Source organism: Ictidomys tridecemlineatus, chromosome 1 (assembly GCF_052094955.1).
Source record: "Ictidomys tridecemlineatus isolate mIctTri1 chromosome 1, mIctTri1.hap1, whole genome shotgun sequence".
In the NCBI taxonomy this organism is placed as follows: domain Eukaryota; kingdom Metazoa; phylum Chordata; class Mammalia; order Rodentia; family Sciuridae; genus Ictidomys; species Ictidomys tridecemlineatus.
This window is the reverse complement of record NC_135477.1, coordinates 176,065,802-176,086,270: the sequence shown is the minus strand read 5'-3', so window position 1 is coordinate 176,086,270 and position 20,469 is coordinate 176,065,802. Positions and strand designations below refer to the sequence as shown.

Below are 20,469 nucleotides of genomic sequence, written 5' to 3'. Positions count from 1 at the left end.
AAACAGCAGCATTATTCAAAAATAGAGAAAATGTGAAAGCAACCTAAGTTTCCCTTGAAGAATGAATGTATGAACAACAGGTGCGACACATACACAATGTGTTATCATTCAGTTTGGGAAGGAAGGAAATGTAAGCATGTTCTACAATAAGGATGAACTTGGAAGACATCAGGCTATGTAAAATAAGCTTGTCACAGAACAGCATGCCTTCACTTATATGGGGGTCTTAGAGAAGGTGGAACTAGGGGCAGAAAGAGAATAGCAGTCACCAGGGACGGTGGGGGTGGGGGGTGAGGACTGAAGAGCTTTGATCTACTGAGTACTGAGTTTTTGTTAGGAAAAATGAAAATGCTCTACAGATGATGGTGGTGGCAGTTGTACAACATATTGAATATTTTTAAACAGCTGAACTCTACACTTAAAAGTAGTTAACATAGTAAGTTTTTATGTGAATTTCACAAAAAATTGATTAAAAATTACAATGTAGAAGAACTTCAGAGTTTCTGCCTACAAGTCTTACTACAAAGTTTTAATAACTAAGCCAAGATCAATAAAGTAGTATAGAGAGCCCCCTTAGCTTCATTCCAAAGAGCATAGAGGAACCCAACAAAGAATGGAAATTTCACAACATACTGAATGAGTGGATTCATATCATGGAAATTCTACAACATATTCTTCATAAAAATGTGAACTTGCATTTAGTAATAAGCTTAGTGTAAAATATAAAAATAAAATGTATAAAGTTAATGTATTTTTATAGGAAATTTGAACAATTTCCATTTGGTCTTAGGGGACCAGCCTTTCTGTCATTCATGGTACCGTCCTGAAGTGGCAGGCTTAGACCCTGATAATCCTTGAGAACACTCATCCCTGCTGCCAAATGGATCCATTCGTGAGCAGCACATGGCTGACTGCTTATATCTCACGCTCCTGCTCACTATCTTTTGAGCTCTTGATCTTGTAGAATTGTAAAGATCCATGTATTTATCTGTCTTTAAACACCTGCCAAGTTGAAAGAACAACAACAACAAAAAAGCACAGAAAGCACTCTTAGGGTCTCTACCTCCCACTTTGTGAAAACCATCTCTGTACTTGGCCTTCCCAAAAAATACATACTTTCTGCAACTTCTGGACAGTGTGTTTCTGCCCTGTATCTGTAAGGAAACTGGTTCATATAAATAGGACGAGAATAGCAGTCAAAGTAAAACAGTAGGAAATAAAATGTTTTGGGCAGGCAATATATATGTAAGTATATGAAGATAGAAAAAAATAGAATCAAGAAGTTCAAATAAGCCTATCCAGGAAGATTACAGCAAATTTCAGAGAGGCTTATTCTATCAGGTTATGAACATTCACGCTATGGCTCCCAAGAATGTCAAAGCCAGACTTAACTTTGGTACTCAGGAGAATTTCACCTCGTACAAGAGATATGAATAAAGAGCAGCCTGAAAATGGGTGAGAGGGGAATCTTAGGAAGATACAGAAGTGATTAAGGACATTTTGGAAAGAAAATTACAGTGGAGGGGGAAATGAGTGATTACTGCCCCTCCCCCCAAAATATCAGGGAAGATCCATCACCATTTTGATATTTTTAATTTGACTAGATAATGTCTTATTCATCCACTATACCTAACTAAAAAACCCAAATGTGCCTGGAAAATCATAAACCATAAATACTCATTGTATTTCCTCTTTTTCTCCTCTTCCTTCTTTACCAACCTTTACCTTAATTATGATTATTGTCATCATTTTACAGTTGAACGCAAAGAGGCTTTTAAAAATTGAGATGTACTTCATGTGAGGTGAAATATTCCTTTTTAGGTTATCACAAACCTGTAGTTTTATTGTATTTACCAAACAGCGGAACCATCTTCACATATGCCTACAGAACATTTCCATCACTTCCGCAGAATATACATACCTAATAGCAGTCTCATTTCTAATCCTCACTCAACCCCAATTTACTTTCTCTCTCTGTGGATAAATCTTTTCTGGAAATTTCTTCAAAACACATTCATGTAATAGGCAACCTCTTTTGTCTGGCTTCTTTCACTTTTTTGATGTCTATGTTCTGCTGAATGGGTATAGTGTACTCTGTTTCTCCATTCATGAGTTAAATGGCATAAGCATAAAGAAAGTAATAGGTTTTAGGAAGGATATGCACAAATTAACCCTCAACCATTGCTAGTGGCAATGTAAAACGTGGTACCTACTTCAGAGAAGAGTCTGGCAGTTCCTCAAAAAGTTATGCAGAGCATCTCCATATGACCCAGTAGAATCACTTCTGGGAAAATGTTAGAAATGACTGAAAATATGCCCACATAAAAACCTTCAGCTGAGTGTGCATAGCACAACTATGAATAAAAGCCAAAAAGTCAAAACAACCCAAGGTACATTCATTAGTTGGCTTCTGGGATCTAATATAAACATAGGAAGAACTATCTACATTTTCTTTTAGCATTGAAATTTTTATTTATTTATGTATTTTTTTGCATTTCTGACAACTAAACCCAGGCCAAGCACATACAAGGCAAGGGCTCTATCACTGAACTACACCCTCAGCTCCTTTACCAACATAATTTCTCAAAAGAAAGTCAAATGTAATTTGCATTTTGTAGAACCACAGAAACAATATAGGATGAGTGAGAGCAAGACACATTCATGTGTATTAATTTACAGGATGAATGAGAAGGTGGAAGAGGACATTCACTACAGTGCTTGTAATACAGTGCAATTTCACTTGGCACCTTTTTAAGTGACTTAACGATGTCCTGCATTGCCTTCCAAGACTTTAGTTTCCACCTTAAAATGGGGATAACCATTAATGTCTGTTTCAGAGGTTTTGATGACATAGCATATGCAAATTGCTTGGTGGATATTATTATAATCATTTTAGTATTGTCATTCTTAATATCGTGATCTTTATATGTATGGTATTCAAACAAAAGACATGCCTCAAAGACTCTCACTAAGGAATATGATTGCTGATATATCTGGTATCTTTATATTGGCCATGACCTTTTGCAATTCAGAACATCAAACCAGTTCTTATATTCCATGGTATTTCCTGACAGCTGTTTCCAGAAGAGAATAAAATATAATGCTGAGGAAGGATGTAGGACGAGTACAAGTCTCCCCGAGGCAAACAAAATTAAATCCTGTGCACGCTGCCAGGTGGCCCAGCACTGCTCCATCCTAGGACGCTCTAATTATCCACAAGGTGGAATGCTTATTAGGACCTTCTTGAAAAGAACCTCTTGTCAACATCAGTAGGGTCACATGTGAACAAGGACTCTTGGACATCTCTCATCCCTGGCACTGCTATTGAATTGGAAACTTTTAAGAATTTCAGGAAAATGTGTGTTCTTTAATGCCACTTATAAACTTGCATTTTAGAGCTTTTGTGCAGAGATAATAGAAATAGAAAACAAGTGAAAAATGACATTTATAGGACCCAAAGATTTTTTTTTTCTTTTTCAAATATAGTTTGATTCAGTTCCAGGAAATGTTTCCTTTGTAGCCCGAGTTGAAAGGAATCACCTCTCTTTCAAGACCACATGCAAGAAAGTAAATTATCATGAAAAGTATCACTCTAGTAAGCATATAACATAAGAGAGAAAGAAAATAGAAATAAACTAAGTTGGCATGAGCCAGCCTAATCACAGAATTAAAATGTCTAACTATCATATTTCTAGACACATCTCCTAACTGTAAGGGCAAAACTTTTATCATTCATATGCTACATAAATTTAGGCTGATCCCATTAGGAAGGCCCAACTCATGTGGTCTACATGAAAAATCCAATGTTTATACTCGATCCTCTCAGACAAAGCTGGAAGAGTCCATTGCTCTTGATTTATTACGTAGATCAGAAATCATAGATCATTTTATAAAATTACATGATAGGTTATCTCCAAATTTCAGACTGAAATTCTGTAGTAATATTTCAAAATTCAAATTCCTTGGCTTCAAATATTGTAGAAAATTTCATTAGGTTTATATCAGTTGTAAGCCAGTTTCTAAGAAAATTATTAAATAAATAAAAGGTACATAGCTCATTTAAGTTCAGTATAGTTGCCACAGATGAGTGAACAAAACCAAGGCTTCTACCACTGCTAGTATTCACCTTCCTGTCTAATGAAGCCCTCCATCAGTTTGTCTCTCTCCACTACAATCCATTTTCAGAGACTTTAGATTTTGATGTAAATCCCAACATGTTAATGGCTTCAGATTTGCTGGGGAAGAAAGACCCAAATTTTTAATGTGGCCTACAGATATCCAGCAAGATCTGTCCTGTCTTTCCCTCAACAGCCTCATTTCAGCTGAACTCCTTCATCTTACTTTTGCAGCTCTAGCCATATTGAATTTCCTTTCTGTTCCTCTGCTCTTCAAATTATTTTTATACTTCAAAGTCTTTGTGCACTTTCTTCCTTTTGCCTAGAATCCTCTCCACCTCTCTCACCACCAACACTTGGTTAATAAGATGAGAATCTCATTCAGTTTCCTGCTTCAAGTACCACTTATGGAAATTGTCTGTGACCTACAGGACCAGATGTGGTCCTCTTACCACATAATCCCACGTTATCCTATACTGCTTCATACCACTTACACCAATTACAAATAACAGTTTGAATAGCGATTCAATATATGTTCTGCTGGGTTGAAAACTCCAAGGAAGCAAGATGTTATGAGCCAAGGAGAACTCAAGCTGATAAAACTTGAGTTTCAAGGTTCTTATTTGCACAAGACTAAGCAACTTCAGGGGGAAAATATCACACTGGAGTATGTATATGGTCCTGTGTTCATAAAATCTGAATAAGATATTCTCGCCAAAATTAATTAAGACTGCTGTCTCTCTTCACTCGATTTCTGGCTTCTCATCCTTATGAGTCACAGCACTGAGGTACTCACGGGCATGGTGGGAGTGCAGGTAAGAAGAATGCTTATGGAGGATTCACCTAGGTGGGATTTATTTATATACTTTGCTGTAATGTCTGGGAAAAATCAAGTCATTCCTAAATGCTCCAATGAAGGAGTGTTTTCTGCCTACACCTCCTAGGATGCTGTGTCACTGTCACCTTCACTTTAGCATAGGGATCAAGGTTACAGCTCAGGGGAACCTGTGCCACAGTATTCAACTCCCATGGGTGTGTGGGTGCTGGTGAAGAAGCAGGGCTTGCAAAGAGAAATGCCAGAATCAAACATGCAGAAAACTATTCCACTGCTTGTATCTTAAATAGGCAAGTTTTCCTCACCTTTGAGAACACCCTAAATATTTCTGACATCCTTGATGAGTTGTGCTCCCTAAACACAATATCAAAACTCCTTGTTATATGCAAAGACTCAAGGCATTTAGTCAATACAATTTTTTAAAGCAGTAAACTAAAACAAAACAAAATCTTTTTTGATTTTGCAACACAAGAGGTTTTTATAAATAGTGGTCAGATTTTTAACTTATGATTTCTTCCCTCCTTCTACACAAGTAACTTCTTTGAAGCTTAAATTTGTGTTTGTTTTCTTAAGGTTTTGTAAATATCATAATCTTTAAGCTCTACAAAGCATACATGTTGCTTTTATAGAGCTCCATTTTCAAGAACAGAACATAATGCCAGTCAATGTTAGACAGTAAACAGTGATTGGATAAAGGAATGACAATTATGATTCATACATTAAAAATTATTTGGCAATCTTTGGCTTTCTGTGGGTTGGAGAAACCTTATTTGAGAATGAGACACACTTCAATGCTTAAACAACATGGCTTTGTTAACAATCACATAAACAGTATAAAACCCTGTTTGGAGTTGGGTTGCTTTTTAACATATATAACTTTGTCATCATTTTTTATTTTAATTACTTCTTCCCATTCATTGTTTTTATTTTCTGGATGCATTTGACCCTTTTGGGAAAACATAGGATATAAATTTATTTTCAACTGTATAATACCTGTTATGCTGTGCTTTTCAGGTCTGGTTATTGATTGGGTTAAAAAAATGGGAAGTGATCTGAGAAGATAACTATATATTCTCCTTGATGAATATTAACAAATAGCCAATCTGCAGCATTAGTAAAAACAATATTTTAGCATATTACATCAACCAGCACTTATTCTGCTTTAAAGACAAAGTGATCACTAATAGCTGCAGTGAAACAAACACACAGGGAAAAAAATGAGTGATTAAGGGCATTTTTAAGTATTTATTTTGCAACTTCTCTTTTACAGAGAGAAAATTCATGCTCAAGTGATTTGTTTTGGATCAGAGCTGACAAATGTCAGAAATTTGATGAGAATTCAGTTTTTACCATTCTGTTTCCATCTATATAATTGGATTCTAGTCATCCTGAGACATCACAAGCCCCCAAGGAAGCTACATTTTTGCAATTTTTTGTTTTGCTATAAGGAACTGAAGACAGTAGTGCTTAACCCTGAGTCACATCCCTGGCCATTTTTTTGAGACAGGTCATTAAGTTCCCTAAGGCCTTGCTAACTTGCTGAGAATGGCCTTGAACTTGTGATCCTCCTGCCTCAGCCTCCTGAGCCACTGGTGTTTCAGATTTGCAAACCATATCTGGCTGTCTTTAAGGAAAAAAAAAAGTTCATTCTTTTTGTTTGAATAAAATTAATTTATTAATGATATTTATGGATGAAATATCAATTTTGGTCCCTCATAAACAATCTTTGAATTATGTTATAAGTAGTGTCTTGGACAAAGGTCAAATGTCCTACAGAAGTACAGCTTCTGGAAAAAAAATTCATAGAAATAAATTCAACAGCAAAAGTATAAAAATTTATTTTCCTTCACACCTAATATACTTAATAATTTCTGTAATAAATACATTGAAAAGAAAATGCTTCATCATAAAATCATGCTTGCTTATACATAAAGTATTTTAAAAGACCATGAGTAGGCAGAGTTGTGTGACTGCTGTATTGGTAATCACATCAAACTTAGTGATATAACAGTCATCTGCTTTGTGAGTATTGCCTTAATTAGAACTCTACACGAAAAGAATCTACAGAGAAAACTACATGTGAATGATAACACACCAATAATTACCAGATCTTTCTGAATAGCATAATCAGGATTTATTATCATTTACATCTTCTAAGTATTAAAAAAATCATTAGTTGTGTAGTTTTGTTTTCTTCTTGTGGACTCATTCTAAACATGGACACATTCTTTTTTAATTTTTTTTTCTTTTCTTTTTTTTTTTTAGTTATCAATGAACTTTTATTTTTATTTATATGTGGCACTTAGAATTGAACCCAGGGCCTCATATTTGCAAGACAAGCGCTCTACCACTGAGCCACAACCCCAGCCTTATATATTCTTTTCAAAACCATCAGAAATGTGGGCATTTCTAAAGTTCCAGTTTTTACAGGAGATATATCTTCAATTAAAAAAAAAAAAGTCTGCTTCATATTCAAATGACATTCACAGAATACTTAATAAAAAGATAAAGCAGAATGTCCATATTGTTGCATACATAGCCACTCTTTTTTTTATTTAAAAATGGTTCTTAGATAACCAAACAATCTATTGCATCAAGAATCTCTATACCCAGGTATCTTACTGGTTGTTCACTTCTAAGCTGAATGTGATTGTCATGGTCTTCACTCCCCCCATCCCCTCCAAATTCCTGGAGATCCTCACTGTAGAGGAATAGGCTGTACATGTTTGTTGGTGGTTTGTACTAATCTAGTTAACTATCAAAGAATTCATAGGAAACACTGACTAAAGGGGAAATTTTTCAGTCCTGCATTCAAGATCACCACCATTAACAAAAATCTACCGTAGATCTTGAACTTAGAGCACTGACTCAACCCTGATATGTACAGAAATACCACCCACTGAATGAGCCAAGTACTACTATTGAACTGTGAGCATTTCCATCCTTAGAGTTTGCCAATTACTGAGTAATCTGTATCTTCAACTTCCTATAATTATAGTACTTCATCTTTTGAACTTTTCACTTTCATAGCAATTTTTTTTTTCTAGAAATGCTTTATCAATTTAATGTGATGCTCTCTAGAGTTTGGAGTTTGGAAAACATGGCTCCTCTCAGATTGCTAAAATGAAGATACTACTCTGAGATCAAAGTCAGTCTGTTAAGCAAAGAAAGTGAGAAGACAGCAACCTGGGTAAATCTGAGAGCTAACAGATGGCTCCTTTTTTACATAACATATTCTCATTCCTGAACTCCGCATTTTTAATAGTAGCTTTTTTTCATCCACCTAAGGTGGAGAAACAATTGGAAATAGAAGACCTCTGGGGCTTTTCTCTAGAAATCTCTTCAGCAGCAGGTGAGGTTGACCCTGAGAAACCCTAGGCAGTGGAACAATTATTTCTCCTGTACATTTTTATTCTCAGATTGGCTAATGATGATGCTGGAAAAGAGAACAAAATTACAAAAACAGGAGAAAAAAAGTTTTTGCTGTTTTTGCTTGTTTCCCAAGTCAATGTTTCCTCTACATCTCCACCTATAGGAAGATCAAAGAAAAGAAAGCAAGGTCTGGACTGATAGTACTAGGGGAAAAAAGGAGTTACCATAAATGAATTGTACCTGCATAAAAACTGCACTTGAAACACTACCTAGATCAAGATGATGAAGGTAGCAGATATTAACAAAGAAGCACAAAAGATCTTACAGCAGCCCAAAGATCAAAAGTATGTTTCTCTGACTTTTAGAAGTAGTTCATGCATATTCATGTTCCTTTAAGTCTTCCAAATGAGTAAGTAACATTCAGTTTTATAGCAATTACTGGATTCCAATATTTATAGGAAACTGTCCACCATGAATACATAATTATTCTATTATGTCCACTCTAATGAATAGAAAAAACTATTTATTCATTTACCATGACACAACACAAAAATCTTATTTTCTCCCTTGCCATGCAGAAATGAACTCAAACACTTGGTGAGGAAATATGTGGGTAGAATTTCTATTTTAGAGAAATTATATCTGTATGAGAGTAATACACTGGATTTGGATGGAAATGTGCAGAAATGTGTTACTTATTTCCGTAATAACAAAAATAGATTTCACCTGAAGTACAAGGCCTTCTTAACATACCTGGATGGAAGTGACACATCATTCTCATAAGCTTCACTCTGACAAACTGTATGTCCCTGATAATGTTTGCTTATGCCTTTTTAAGTGTAATTTTGCATTTGACATTGTTTATTCTTGATGGAGCGGTGGGACACATTATACATATAGAAGTCCCCCCCCATTGTCTGTGGTTTTCCTTTCTGCCACAATGCAAAAATTTTCAACAAAAAATTCTTGAAATAATCTGTTTTCATGTTGTCCTGAATATTGAGATGAAATCTCACACAGTCCCACCCAGTCCTGCTCTCTGTTTGCAGGGACATGACTGACTCCTTTGTCCAGTGCATCAGCTACCTGCCCACCCATGTACTTGGACTTCACAGTGGCTGCTGGATGTAAAATATAGCATTTATGTTCCAGTACTCTTATTTCTTTTTACAAAGGCCCTAAAGTGCCAGGATAATGATGGGTGGCAATTCAGGGATAGTGAAGGGAAACCATGGACTGCTTCAAGAGAAAGGGTGAGGGTTCCAGAATTAAAAACAAAGCACCACATGTGGAGGTTGCTAAGGTCTTGGAGAGAACAAATTTTGTATCCATGAAATTGTGAAGGTGAAGAGAGACATTCATAATACTCTAGCTGGTATAGCTACAACAGCAAAAGTTACAGTCACAGTATGTGATACCTGCCTATCCAAGACTGAAGATAGATTAAACCAATGTGCAAACCATGAAAACATGTCTCATTGATGAATATCACAGTGTTCCAAGGCTTTAGTTTTAATGGCTACCAATGTAACACATTCAAGCAACACTGAGTAGTCTGTTTTTTGCACTACACAAAGGCATGCTCTTTGTCACAAGATAGAAAAGTATAGATGCATCAAATAAAATTATTTTCTGCCAGAATAACTACTTGAAATGTTCACATCGTACAAATTAAGAAATAAGTCATAAAATCTATTTAATATAATATTTATTTTTTAATAGAAAATATTGACACTCTGAAATTTTAATTTTCTTAAACATATTTATCATCTCATTGGTACCACCTTTTACTAAGAAGGTGCAGTGACCTACCAGACTAGATGTTTGTTGGGTAATTTTGGATTTTAAAGATTTTGGCCAAATAATTTTGTGTTAGATGCTCTCCCTTCTCTTCCTCTCTCATCTTAAATGTCTCATAATCCATGACAGTGTTTTGAAGAAAACACTGAAAATAAGCAATAATCCTGGAATTGCATGGTAGGTCAGGAATGAGAACTAGTTTTCCATTTTTCCAAAGCCAGTATGAAATGTGTTGAATTCCTCAGGGAAGCAAAGAATTGCATAAAAGCAAGGGCTATTATATCTTTAAACATATAATTTACCTTATAAATGTAAGCATACACATACTCACCATCCTATGGGAATGAACCAGAACAAGTACACTGGGGGATTTTGTTTCATTTCAGAAGAAAAGTAGAATATTTCTAGGTATTAAAATTATTCAGTGCAGAAATAAAACACCTCCAGATAAGACTAGCACTGTATATATTCCTCACGTGTAGCTCTGAGGAAGCATTTCACTGTACATATTCTTTGATATAGGGTGCAGAGTTTGCTGATTTTTTCAAATATTGTAAAGTTGGCAAATGGAAATCTTTAAAAAAACTGAATAAAATCAACTCATACAATGTCCTTTAAACTAAAAAATGCATGACTATGAAATTATTTATTTTAGGGATGTCTAAATAAACATGTATGTAGATAACATCAACCTCTTTTAATAGTTTTTTTCCCTTTTCATTTAAATACCACAGAGCTACATGATCATCATTAGTTGGATATCAATGGTAACCACATACTCAAATACTGTTAAGTTTCATAAAATAAGGAAAGTCATGCTCCCTCTTGTTTATCCAATATTAACCTCTACCATCTTGCTGATAAAGTAAATACAATGTAACATTCAGTCATGTTTTATAATATGTGATTAACATATTGGTGATACTTGTGATTCACTACATATTTTATTGTTAAAAAATAACATCTTGGGCTGGGGATGTGTCTCAAGCAGTAACACGCTCGCCTGGCCTGAGTGAGGCACTGGATTCGATCCTCAGCACCACATAAAAATAAAATAAAATAAAGATGTTGTGTCCACTGAAAACTGAAAAATAAATATTAAAAAATTATCTTTCTCTTCTCTCTCTTTGAAAAAATAACATCTTTGAAAAGGAAAAATGAAATCTGTGAAATGTTTTATATAATGTAACGATATATTTTGTGTTGTCTGAGTTAAGAAAAATAAATATTAGGATTAGTAATGGTTCCTAAAAATTGTTGCGGACTCATTTTGTACTAGGGCTTGGGCTAAGACCTTTTCCTGCATAACAACATTTAACCTTTACAACAATACTATCAGTTATTCACTATTATTTAGAAAAACTATGTTGCAATAAAATCTTAAGTAGATTGGGCAACTTGCCTAAGGTCACATGGCTTTTAACCAAGAGAGTTGTGATGAAAATTTGAATCTGACTTCAAACACTTTGGCCTTAATATACTTTATTTTAGTTAGCCATGCATGAAAATTAAGCATTTTAATTGCCTCCTAAGTATTCAGAACCACACTGAGAGCTATAGTAAGTAGAGAAAAGTAATAGGTCATAGTTATTGCTCTTTAATTATGATACATATTTTTAAAAATAGTTTAAGGATATATGATTAAGTTTAAAACTGAGTGATAATTATTATGGGACTATTCAAAAGTAGTTACAGGAAGCATAGTGGGTTACTAATTGGGAGAGAATATATAATTATAAGGGACCACAGAGAAGACTCAGGTTCAAAGTTTATTAGCAGGATATTTCAAGGAGAAGAAAAATTGTAAATGCCACATACCTTCCCTTCCATTTCAATGCTGGTAATCGTCTTGATGTGGACTGCATTTAAATGACTGAAAGCTTTTCTACTCAGCTGATGGACTGAATATACCTCTACTCAACACGCACTCATCTGAAGCTCAAGTGCTAGAGTATCTGTTTCAACATCCATGCCCAGGTCCCATCCAAGGCTACACACAGGGAAGACCACATGGGCCCGTCTACTGTCTGCAGCTCTTTTTGCAAGGTGCTGTGCTCTTCATTTTGTTTTTGAACTCAGCATGGGGTGTGAGGATAATTAGGAAGGGAATTCCTTGGGGTTCATGAGTAGAAGTCCTCAATAGTAAGATCTTAGGGGAAAAAGAAAAATCCTAGCTGCAGGCTTGGAAAGCTGTGGCCCAGTAAGTTCGGACCACTGACTTCATTTGCTTAAGACTGAAAATGGTCAAAGAAGGAGGTTAAAAGCTCAACCATGTGAAATATGAGGGAGACACAGAAGCTTTGAAATAAATATCAGAAGAGCCTCTCCTCACAGTCCCCTGTTCTAAAGTTTAGGTAAAATTTTAAAGATGTGTGCTGAAGTTTCTCTGCTCTAGTTAGTAGGACTTCAAATACTTAGAAATGTAAAGTCTGTTATTCTTTTAGAGGTAAAGGGGATTCTGAAGATACACTAAAGGCTACTAATGGAAGGACTATGATTTGGTGAAGGGCAAGCTATCACTTCATCACATAGACTTTCTGACAACATGAAGCTTTTTTTTTTTTTTTCCCCTGCCTGGTAGAGAGAGTAAGATTTAAAGCAAGAGAGGAATTAACATGTTGTGGCTAAACTGCAACTGGACAAGTTCTCCCCAAAAAAACTGAGAACAGCCACTATGAACAAGAAGTAACCACCAAACCACAGGTGAAGATAAATCAGAGTCTCAATTTTACAAAAAAAAAAAAAGAAAGAAAGAAAAAAGTAGATTTCACCAAAAAAAAATTTAAAAAATAAAAGTAAATTTTATACACACACACACACACACACACACACACACACATGCCTGGAAGCAGAATTCTCCCCAGAGACTCCACCTGGTTCTCTGTGTTCTCTACTAACAGCATCCAGGGTAGATTTCTGAATGGGAACTGTGAGCAGATAAACAATTGTTGTTTTAAGCCAATAAATATTATGCAACAAGAAGTATCATGATTCAAACTTATGTAAGATAATTTTAAAGAAAAATAATGGGTCTAGACTTGCTTGCCAGAAAACTAAAATTGTAATGATTGAGAGGATGGGATCATGGTGCTAAATGGAATCAGAGTTCCTACAAAACGACTCATTAATATTTTGAATTTCTTTCATATTTCAGGTAACACCATACATCACTGGAAAAGGGAAGGTGTATTTAATAAATAATAAAATAATTCTTCTTTTCTATGTTAAATTATATCTATACTTTTGCATATAGAAAAACCTACTTCAATAAACGTTAAAATGGTGAAAACCAATATTATATAACTTTACAAAAATTAGAATATATTTATAATCTCAGAGAAGAAAAATTCTCCAACAAAGCCAATACCATAAAAATAAATATTCATTGACCATGTTAAAACTACAGCAAAACAAAAACAGATACAGCCACTATGTCCTTTATCCCTCTTTTCTTTTTCTTAAAAAAGAAAGAACTACAAATGTTGAAATGTATTTGTAAAGCTATATGGAAAAACTACTGGTAATATAAAATTTCAATTTCAGTAAGAAAATGTAAACAAAGCAAATATATATTTGAAGAAGGAAAGTAATGAAGAAATATTTTATGTAAGAGATTAGATAAATGGAAAACAAGTATTCCTCAACTGCAATAAAGGATATGCAAATTAAGGTAGAAACAATGTACAATTGTTTGACCCATTAGACTGTTCAAGATTAAAAACTATGACATGTACCAAGTACTGGTCAGGTGGCATGTCAACCTAACTCTGATACATATACTGCACATGAGAATAAAAATTGGTATATTAACACTTTGAGAAAAAAATCAGATATTATTTTGAAAAGTTAAAGACTGCCTTTTTAACCCAACAATAATATCATTAATGCACAGCAAGGCATTTTTGCATACCTGCCTCCCTGTGCAGTGTAGTTTGCTAGGTTCACTTTCTTCTTCCAAAATATCAGGCATGAATGCTTCCCCTCTGCTTCTGCTCTTGTTGTTCTCGATCCCACCTTTGCTCTTGTTTTTCCCTTCTTTATTTTTCTCTATGCATAAATCCTAACTGCCAATTAACAGCTTATTCATAAGAGAAGCAAGCATTCATCTATTCCTCTAACATCTATCCAGTAGTTTAGAATTTATTACAGTGAGCTAGGTAAGCAAGCCCCCTCCTCTGCCTTGGCCGTTTTCCAAAATGTGACTAGATGTATGTAGACAGGTAACAGACAAGCAGATTCAGATTGTGCTGAGGAAAGTAGAAGGATGAACTAATTCATCTGAGAAGTTATGCAAGTGGGTATGTGTAGCAAATACAGAACAGCACATCTGGAATAGCTCACATCTGACCCATTTTATCAACCAGTTTGTAGCCAGGTTCTTTACTATGCCAGTAACAGGGCTAAATGAACACCAACAGAACAAATGTGTGTAGCTGTCAATGGCAGAATCTCTCTTCTATATCGCTAAGCCTCTGGGTTTCCGGGTGAGTTTGGGCTGGACATCCATTACCTTTTCTACCACTGTCTTCTGGCACAGAGTTGGATAGTCCCTTTGGCTTCCCTTGGGCTGACTGATTTGAAAGACATGAACTTTTTTGGGTAACAATCTCTGACATTGCATGGAATTGTGAATTTTCAGGCAGACTTCAAATTGAGGCTTGGCATCAGCAAATTTTAGTCAGTGTAAATAAACAAAGAGAACACGTTTTATTCACATTATCTAAAAGGAACCTAACAAATGCTTAAAAAATAATTGAGATTTTTCTTAGTAATGACCATCTTCTAAGTAATGCTCTGAAATTTTGATCACTGATAGAATATTTTCACATTTTGAACCAGTAGTATGCTTTCTATGAGATTTTCAAGATCTCATTCATTAGTGAGAAAGCTGCTTTTTGGAAAGTCTGTTCTCATTTGCTTACATTCAGGTGTGTGTGAGGCTTGTGTGTGAAGGAGCTTATGTCTCTTTCCCCACTAAGGAAAGTGAAGCTTCAGCTTTAAAAAAAATACTGTGTTGGAAAGCAAGACACAACAAACTACAAACCACCAACAAAGAGGTGGACTTTTATGTTTTAATTTTTCATCCTCTTACACTGAGGTTGAACTGTTTTCATATTCTATTATTGCTCTGTAGTTGCTATACTTTGAAATCTATGTATCACTCTAAACCATTAAAATGAACAAACGCCACAGAACTTTTAAAATTCTTTAACTTTTGTACAGTAGAAAAGTATTTTCCATGTTTGTTATCTATCACTTAATTTTATATTTTTGATGTGTAAACATTTGTAAGTTTTAATATAAATATATGGATTTTTTTTCTTGATGACTGCGTCTATTGTTTTCATGCATAAAGTTTGAAAGAAAAAGTTTATTCATACTTAGAAGTCCTGAGATCACAAAAAGTAATTATCAACATTGTCATTTCACTTTTAAGAGAGTTGAGCTTTACATGTTCTCTAAATTGACTTTCCATTAATCTATGATTTCAGCTTCTGTTTCCCTTTCGATTTTATTTTGCTATATAACGTGAATGATGAGGATCCACAACCACCGCCTGCCACGGCCAATATTTTCAACCTCTTCTATTGAATATTACTTCCTCAATGCTTTATTTTCTCAATTTTACAAATATTAAATTCATAGGTATGCACAAGTGTGCACTTATTTTTTTAATATTTTTTAGTTGTATTTGAACACAATATCTTTATTTTATTTATATTTATGTGGTGCTGAGGGTCAAACCCCAGGGACTCATATGCGCGAGGCGAGCACTCTACCACTGAGCCACAACCCTAGCCCTGTACTTGTGTTTTTCTATTTATTCTATTCGTTTAGTTATTCTTGTATAAGTTATCTAATATATTACATATTTATATTTCAGTATTCATAGTGTATTTCAATATATTTAATATATGTATCAAAATATATATTTTAGAATACTTGAGCCAACTAAATAATATTTCTCTTTTATGCCATACTGGTATGTTTTGAAGGATGGTTTGAAGAATGATGGAAGATAAGATAATTTGGTGGTTTTAGTAGTCTTCTCAAATGCATCATCTATTTGTCATCACTAACTATAAACATATGAAAAATAATTACTTTTGACAGTCTTATAAAAGATTATTGTCATTATAAAATTATATGTTTCCCTAAAAATAAACCTTTCTTTGAAAGTGAAGGTATCACTACATTAAAGTTTACTAGTCTTTTCATTTAAATTGTTTGACTTTTGCTTGTTAAGTATGTCCAAAAGCAGGTCACTTGAAGCTCTGATAAGTCCAGTAGTGTTGAGGCATTCTTCCCCAGGATGCTTTTATATTACAAATCAGTCACACTCCATTATTTGCCCAAGATGATGATTATCTGAAGTTACTAAGGGGAGAATGCAGAGAATTAAACAACGTGAGAACACCAGAACAGAAGAAGAGCAGCCTTTTCACATTCAGACCATTCCTTGTCCTTCAGAACTACAGGCATGATTCAAAGAAAGGAAAGGGAAAAGATTTTAGAGAAAGGAGCCTACTACCTGTTACATAGTTGTTTTGTTCCAACAAGGAACACTGCATATAAGCATAATTCTGTTGCTTTGTGCAAAACCGAGACTGAAACATTTGTAAAGGTGTTTTTGTATTGTTTCTAATCTATAATTGAATAGATTTGTTCCACCAGAAAAAACATTTGTCGAATGTCACAGAAACGTTTTTGAAAAGTACAGGTGTCAGTGAGATCACTTTGGAACACAGCCCTGGAACCAGACAGCACCTGTATGCTGCATGCACAGACCCACCCACACAATGGGTGGTGTTGCAGATAGCCAGCCTCTTAGCCACAGTTGAATTTTTCCCACACCCTTTCATATTTTGGGGGGCTCCAAACTGGTCCTCAAACTCTTCCTAATATTCTGCACAAGCAAGGGACATTAATCATACCAATATGCATGCCCATTTCTCCAGAATGGGTGCCTCTGATGCACTCCTTGAATAACTTATATTCCTGACCTTTCTGATCAATAAGATGAACCAGAAAGGCAAAGGCTTTTGGTTTACATCTTCATAGAAATCCCCCTCTTCTGAGTAGTTAAAATAAATAATTCCTTTGGTGTTATCCATTGCCTCCTGCAAGCGGTGTTTGTGTGTGGGAGCAAGATGAGCAGCATCATCTTACCTTTGATGTTTGGTCTTGTTTGGGGGCTGCTCTTTTGACAAGCTTTCAAAAGCCCCCTACGATGAATGTCGAATTAAGTACCCTTATGAATATGCATGAGCATAAACCTCCTATCCTCATTTTGGTGGCTACTCACTGTGCTGGGTTGCCCTGGAAGCCATTCCAAATGGTTTTGATTTTGCGTTTGAGATTCTTAATGGTGGTAATTATCTGCTGCAGCCATGCAGTACCAAATATGACGCGTGTTAGAGATACTTTAAAAAATAATAATAAAAACGACTAAAGATGCTAATTCCCACATTTTAGTTCCTACAGGGCAATTAGCCTCTAGTAATGATGTTTATATTTATATGCAAATGTTTCAGGAAAAATGAGTCTTAACAGAGACTTCATATCAATACTATCAGGAGAGGAGAACATTCCATCTGTCTGTAGAAAATGCCTGCCATTAGCTCTACATGTAGCCTATTTCTGTAATAGAAACTATTTAATCTTAAGTAATTCATTCTTCATTTTGTGTTATTTTCCCTTCCTTCTGTTCTTTTATTAAGACTCTTAACTAATGTACAGTATGTGTAGCTCTTCAGGGCTCACACATAGGTGCCTTGCCACATTTTCTTTTGAGTGTCATCTGCTCTTTGAATGATTACCTAATATCCTCACCATTTCTCATTTTGGAGTAATAATTGAGGAACCAAAGTAGGGTTCTCAAGGGGCACTTCTTGGTTAATACCCTCTGTTCTAGGGATTGCAGCAACATGCAAAAACAGAACTGTAATGAAGAAGGCAAGTCTCACAAAACAGCTGTAGCTTTTGATTAGCTTCGGGCTAAAAAAAAAGGTGGAGACAAGAGAAAAAAAAATGTTCTCATACATGCAAGATGACAGAAGCGTCAAGATATTTTGTGAGCTCTGGTTCAGATGTGGTGGCGGGGGGGGGGGGTGCAGGCGCAGTCTACAATCAACCTGGTATTGCAATGTTTTAGAGTCTAAGACAATTTCCAGTCATAGGTCAACAATTCTTTCTGTATTCCTTTTGTTTTGCAAGACATTTTAAACTAATAGGCAATCCGGCTACTTAGCTGGTGTCACCCAAAAGACTGCTCATCTCGGATGTGTTCTTTTGCAGAGGAATAGAGTGCACAACTATTATTTCATTTAAAAATTGTTACTGGTTACACGTTTTTAGAGACCAGCAAAGACTCATTTCTCCTTAGCTACGAGAAAGAGAGAATTGCAAAGTCCCTGATTACAGAAAACAAAATTGTTATCTCAATATGGAGCGATATGCGTCTATCCAATACTGTGAAAGCACTTACAATTTCAAATTCTATTTAGGATAATGAGAAAACAGAAAACGAAATGAAAAAGCAGCATAGTAGAACTACCATGTCATATTTACACTAGCTCTACAGTAAAAATCCTTTAAGAATAGAAACATGTATTAAGAAGAGTGTAAAACTGGCAAATCTACTATACGTAACCAAATACAGGTGTATGGTAATGACCTACAGCTTTCTATAGTAGACACTTTCCCCATGATGTCTGTATATATGTCTCCCCCTTTAACCTAGAACAAACAGGGAAGGAAGCCACCCCAAAATGTCTAAATAAGAACCCAAACTCCTCAAATAGCACTATATTTCAAAACGCAGATGTTCATTGTCAGTCACTGTCAAAACCTGGAATGAAGGAGTCTGGAAAAGGGAGAAATTCAGCATCCTGACAGTGGAAAATCTCATTAGAAACTCTTGAGATTTATCTGTCACTCTGACAGGATAATTTGATTTTAAATTCCATCACTGCTAGCCCTAATTTTTAAAATTAAATTGAAAAAAAAGTGACTTCTTTTTTTCCCTTATAATGAATAATAGGATCATATAAATCAAAATCAAGGGCACCATTAATCAGAAATTACAGGAAAATTTTTGAAAAATTTTAGGGTTTGAACGAAATATGAGCCAACTCCCCCCCCCTTTACCATCACCCACCCATTATGGAACTGGAATGAAGATCAGTCAAGAGATTCCTTAAGAAGTTCAATTTAGAAAGTCAAAAGTTCTCATATCAATGCAGAATTTTAATACTTTTTCAAAGAAGTCTAGTCTCTTTCCAAGGAGCAGCACTTAGTCAATCTGCACACTGAGACCACTTAGAGCTTGATCATCGTAATTGATTCCCAAATCAGAGCTCTTCAGACAGGAGACAACACACAGTCAAATGTCCTAAATATGCCTTTACTTCCAGGTGTGTACATCTCATGAGTCTCTAATATAAACAAAAACAAAAACAAACAAACCAAAAAAAAAAAACCCAGATTTTTGTCTTTCTCCTCCTCCCTCAAATGAGGAACAATTTAACCTCAGTGAGGGACACACTTTCCAAAGTCTATTTACTTCAAGGTCATCACATGGTTTTCCCATGTAGTACCTCCAAATTCAGCTACCCTCCTTCCAGAGCAATAATCAAGCAACTCATTAAAAAGAATGGAACTATATCCCGACCAAATCAGAACAGAGCGACATGTGCTGAGACTCACTTCTTAAGATTTCCAGGCGACACACTTCATACACTTTTTCAATATTAAAATTTCTAAAGAATGAGGAATTAATGTCAACTTGCTTGTTAGGGAATGGGGTTCAAGAAAGGTGAAGAGCAGAATTTTTTAATATGAAGCTGAGGAGTCAGAGGCGCCTACACTTTTAGCCTCTTCATTTAGCAGAAGCTCTGATTGGCTCACCTTCTGCCAGGGTCCCTCCAGGAAGGGTAGCTGTCTCTTAAAGGAGCTGCATTTCTCACCCAGTACCTGTCACTCTTAAAGTCTTATTTCCAAGTTTCTCCTTGCCACTTTTCTTCTCTCAGGTAAATGAGTGAGGAAATATATTACTTATTAAAACATCATTATAGTTCCAAGAAAGGAGACCTACTCTGAAGCATCCTCTTCCCAAACTCAAATTTAAAACCAAAATATGCCACACAGAGTTTGCACACTTTGGAACATCCTGATTTGTATCATCTTGGCCATCAAGATATATTTACAGGATTTAACATATTCATATTTTTGCCAAAGGAGTGACCCATTCTACTTGGTAAGGCAGGCACATAAAGCCCGTAGACGAACCTATGAAATAGCTAGTAATAAACATCAATTCATTCATGTACACACATACACATTTGT

General features: G+C 35.3%; 1 protein-coding gene across 1 annotated transcript in view; it reads right to left on the bottom strand.

Moving 5' to 3' along the window:
* The window catches only part of Tenm2 (teneurin transmembrane protein 2), a 2,558,256-nt gene that overhangs the window by 2,172,326 nt on the left and 365,461 nt on the right, over nucleotides 1-20,469 (bottom strand). The gene's annotated exons all lie outside the window — the stretch shown is intronic.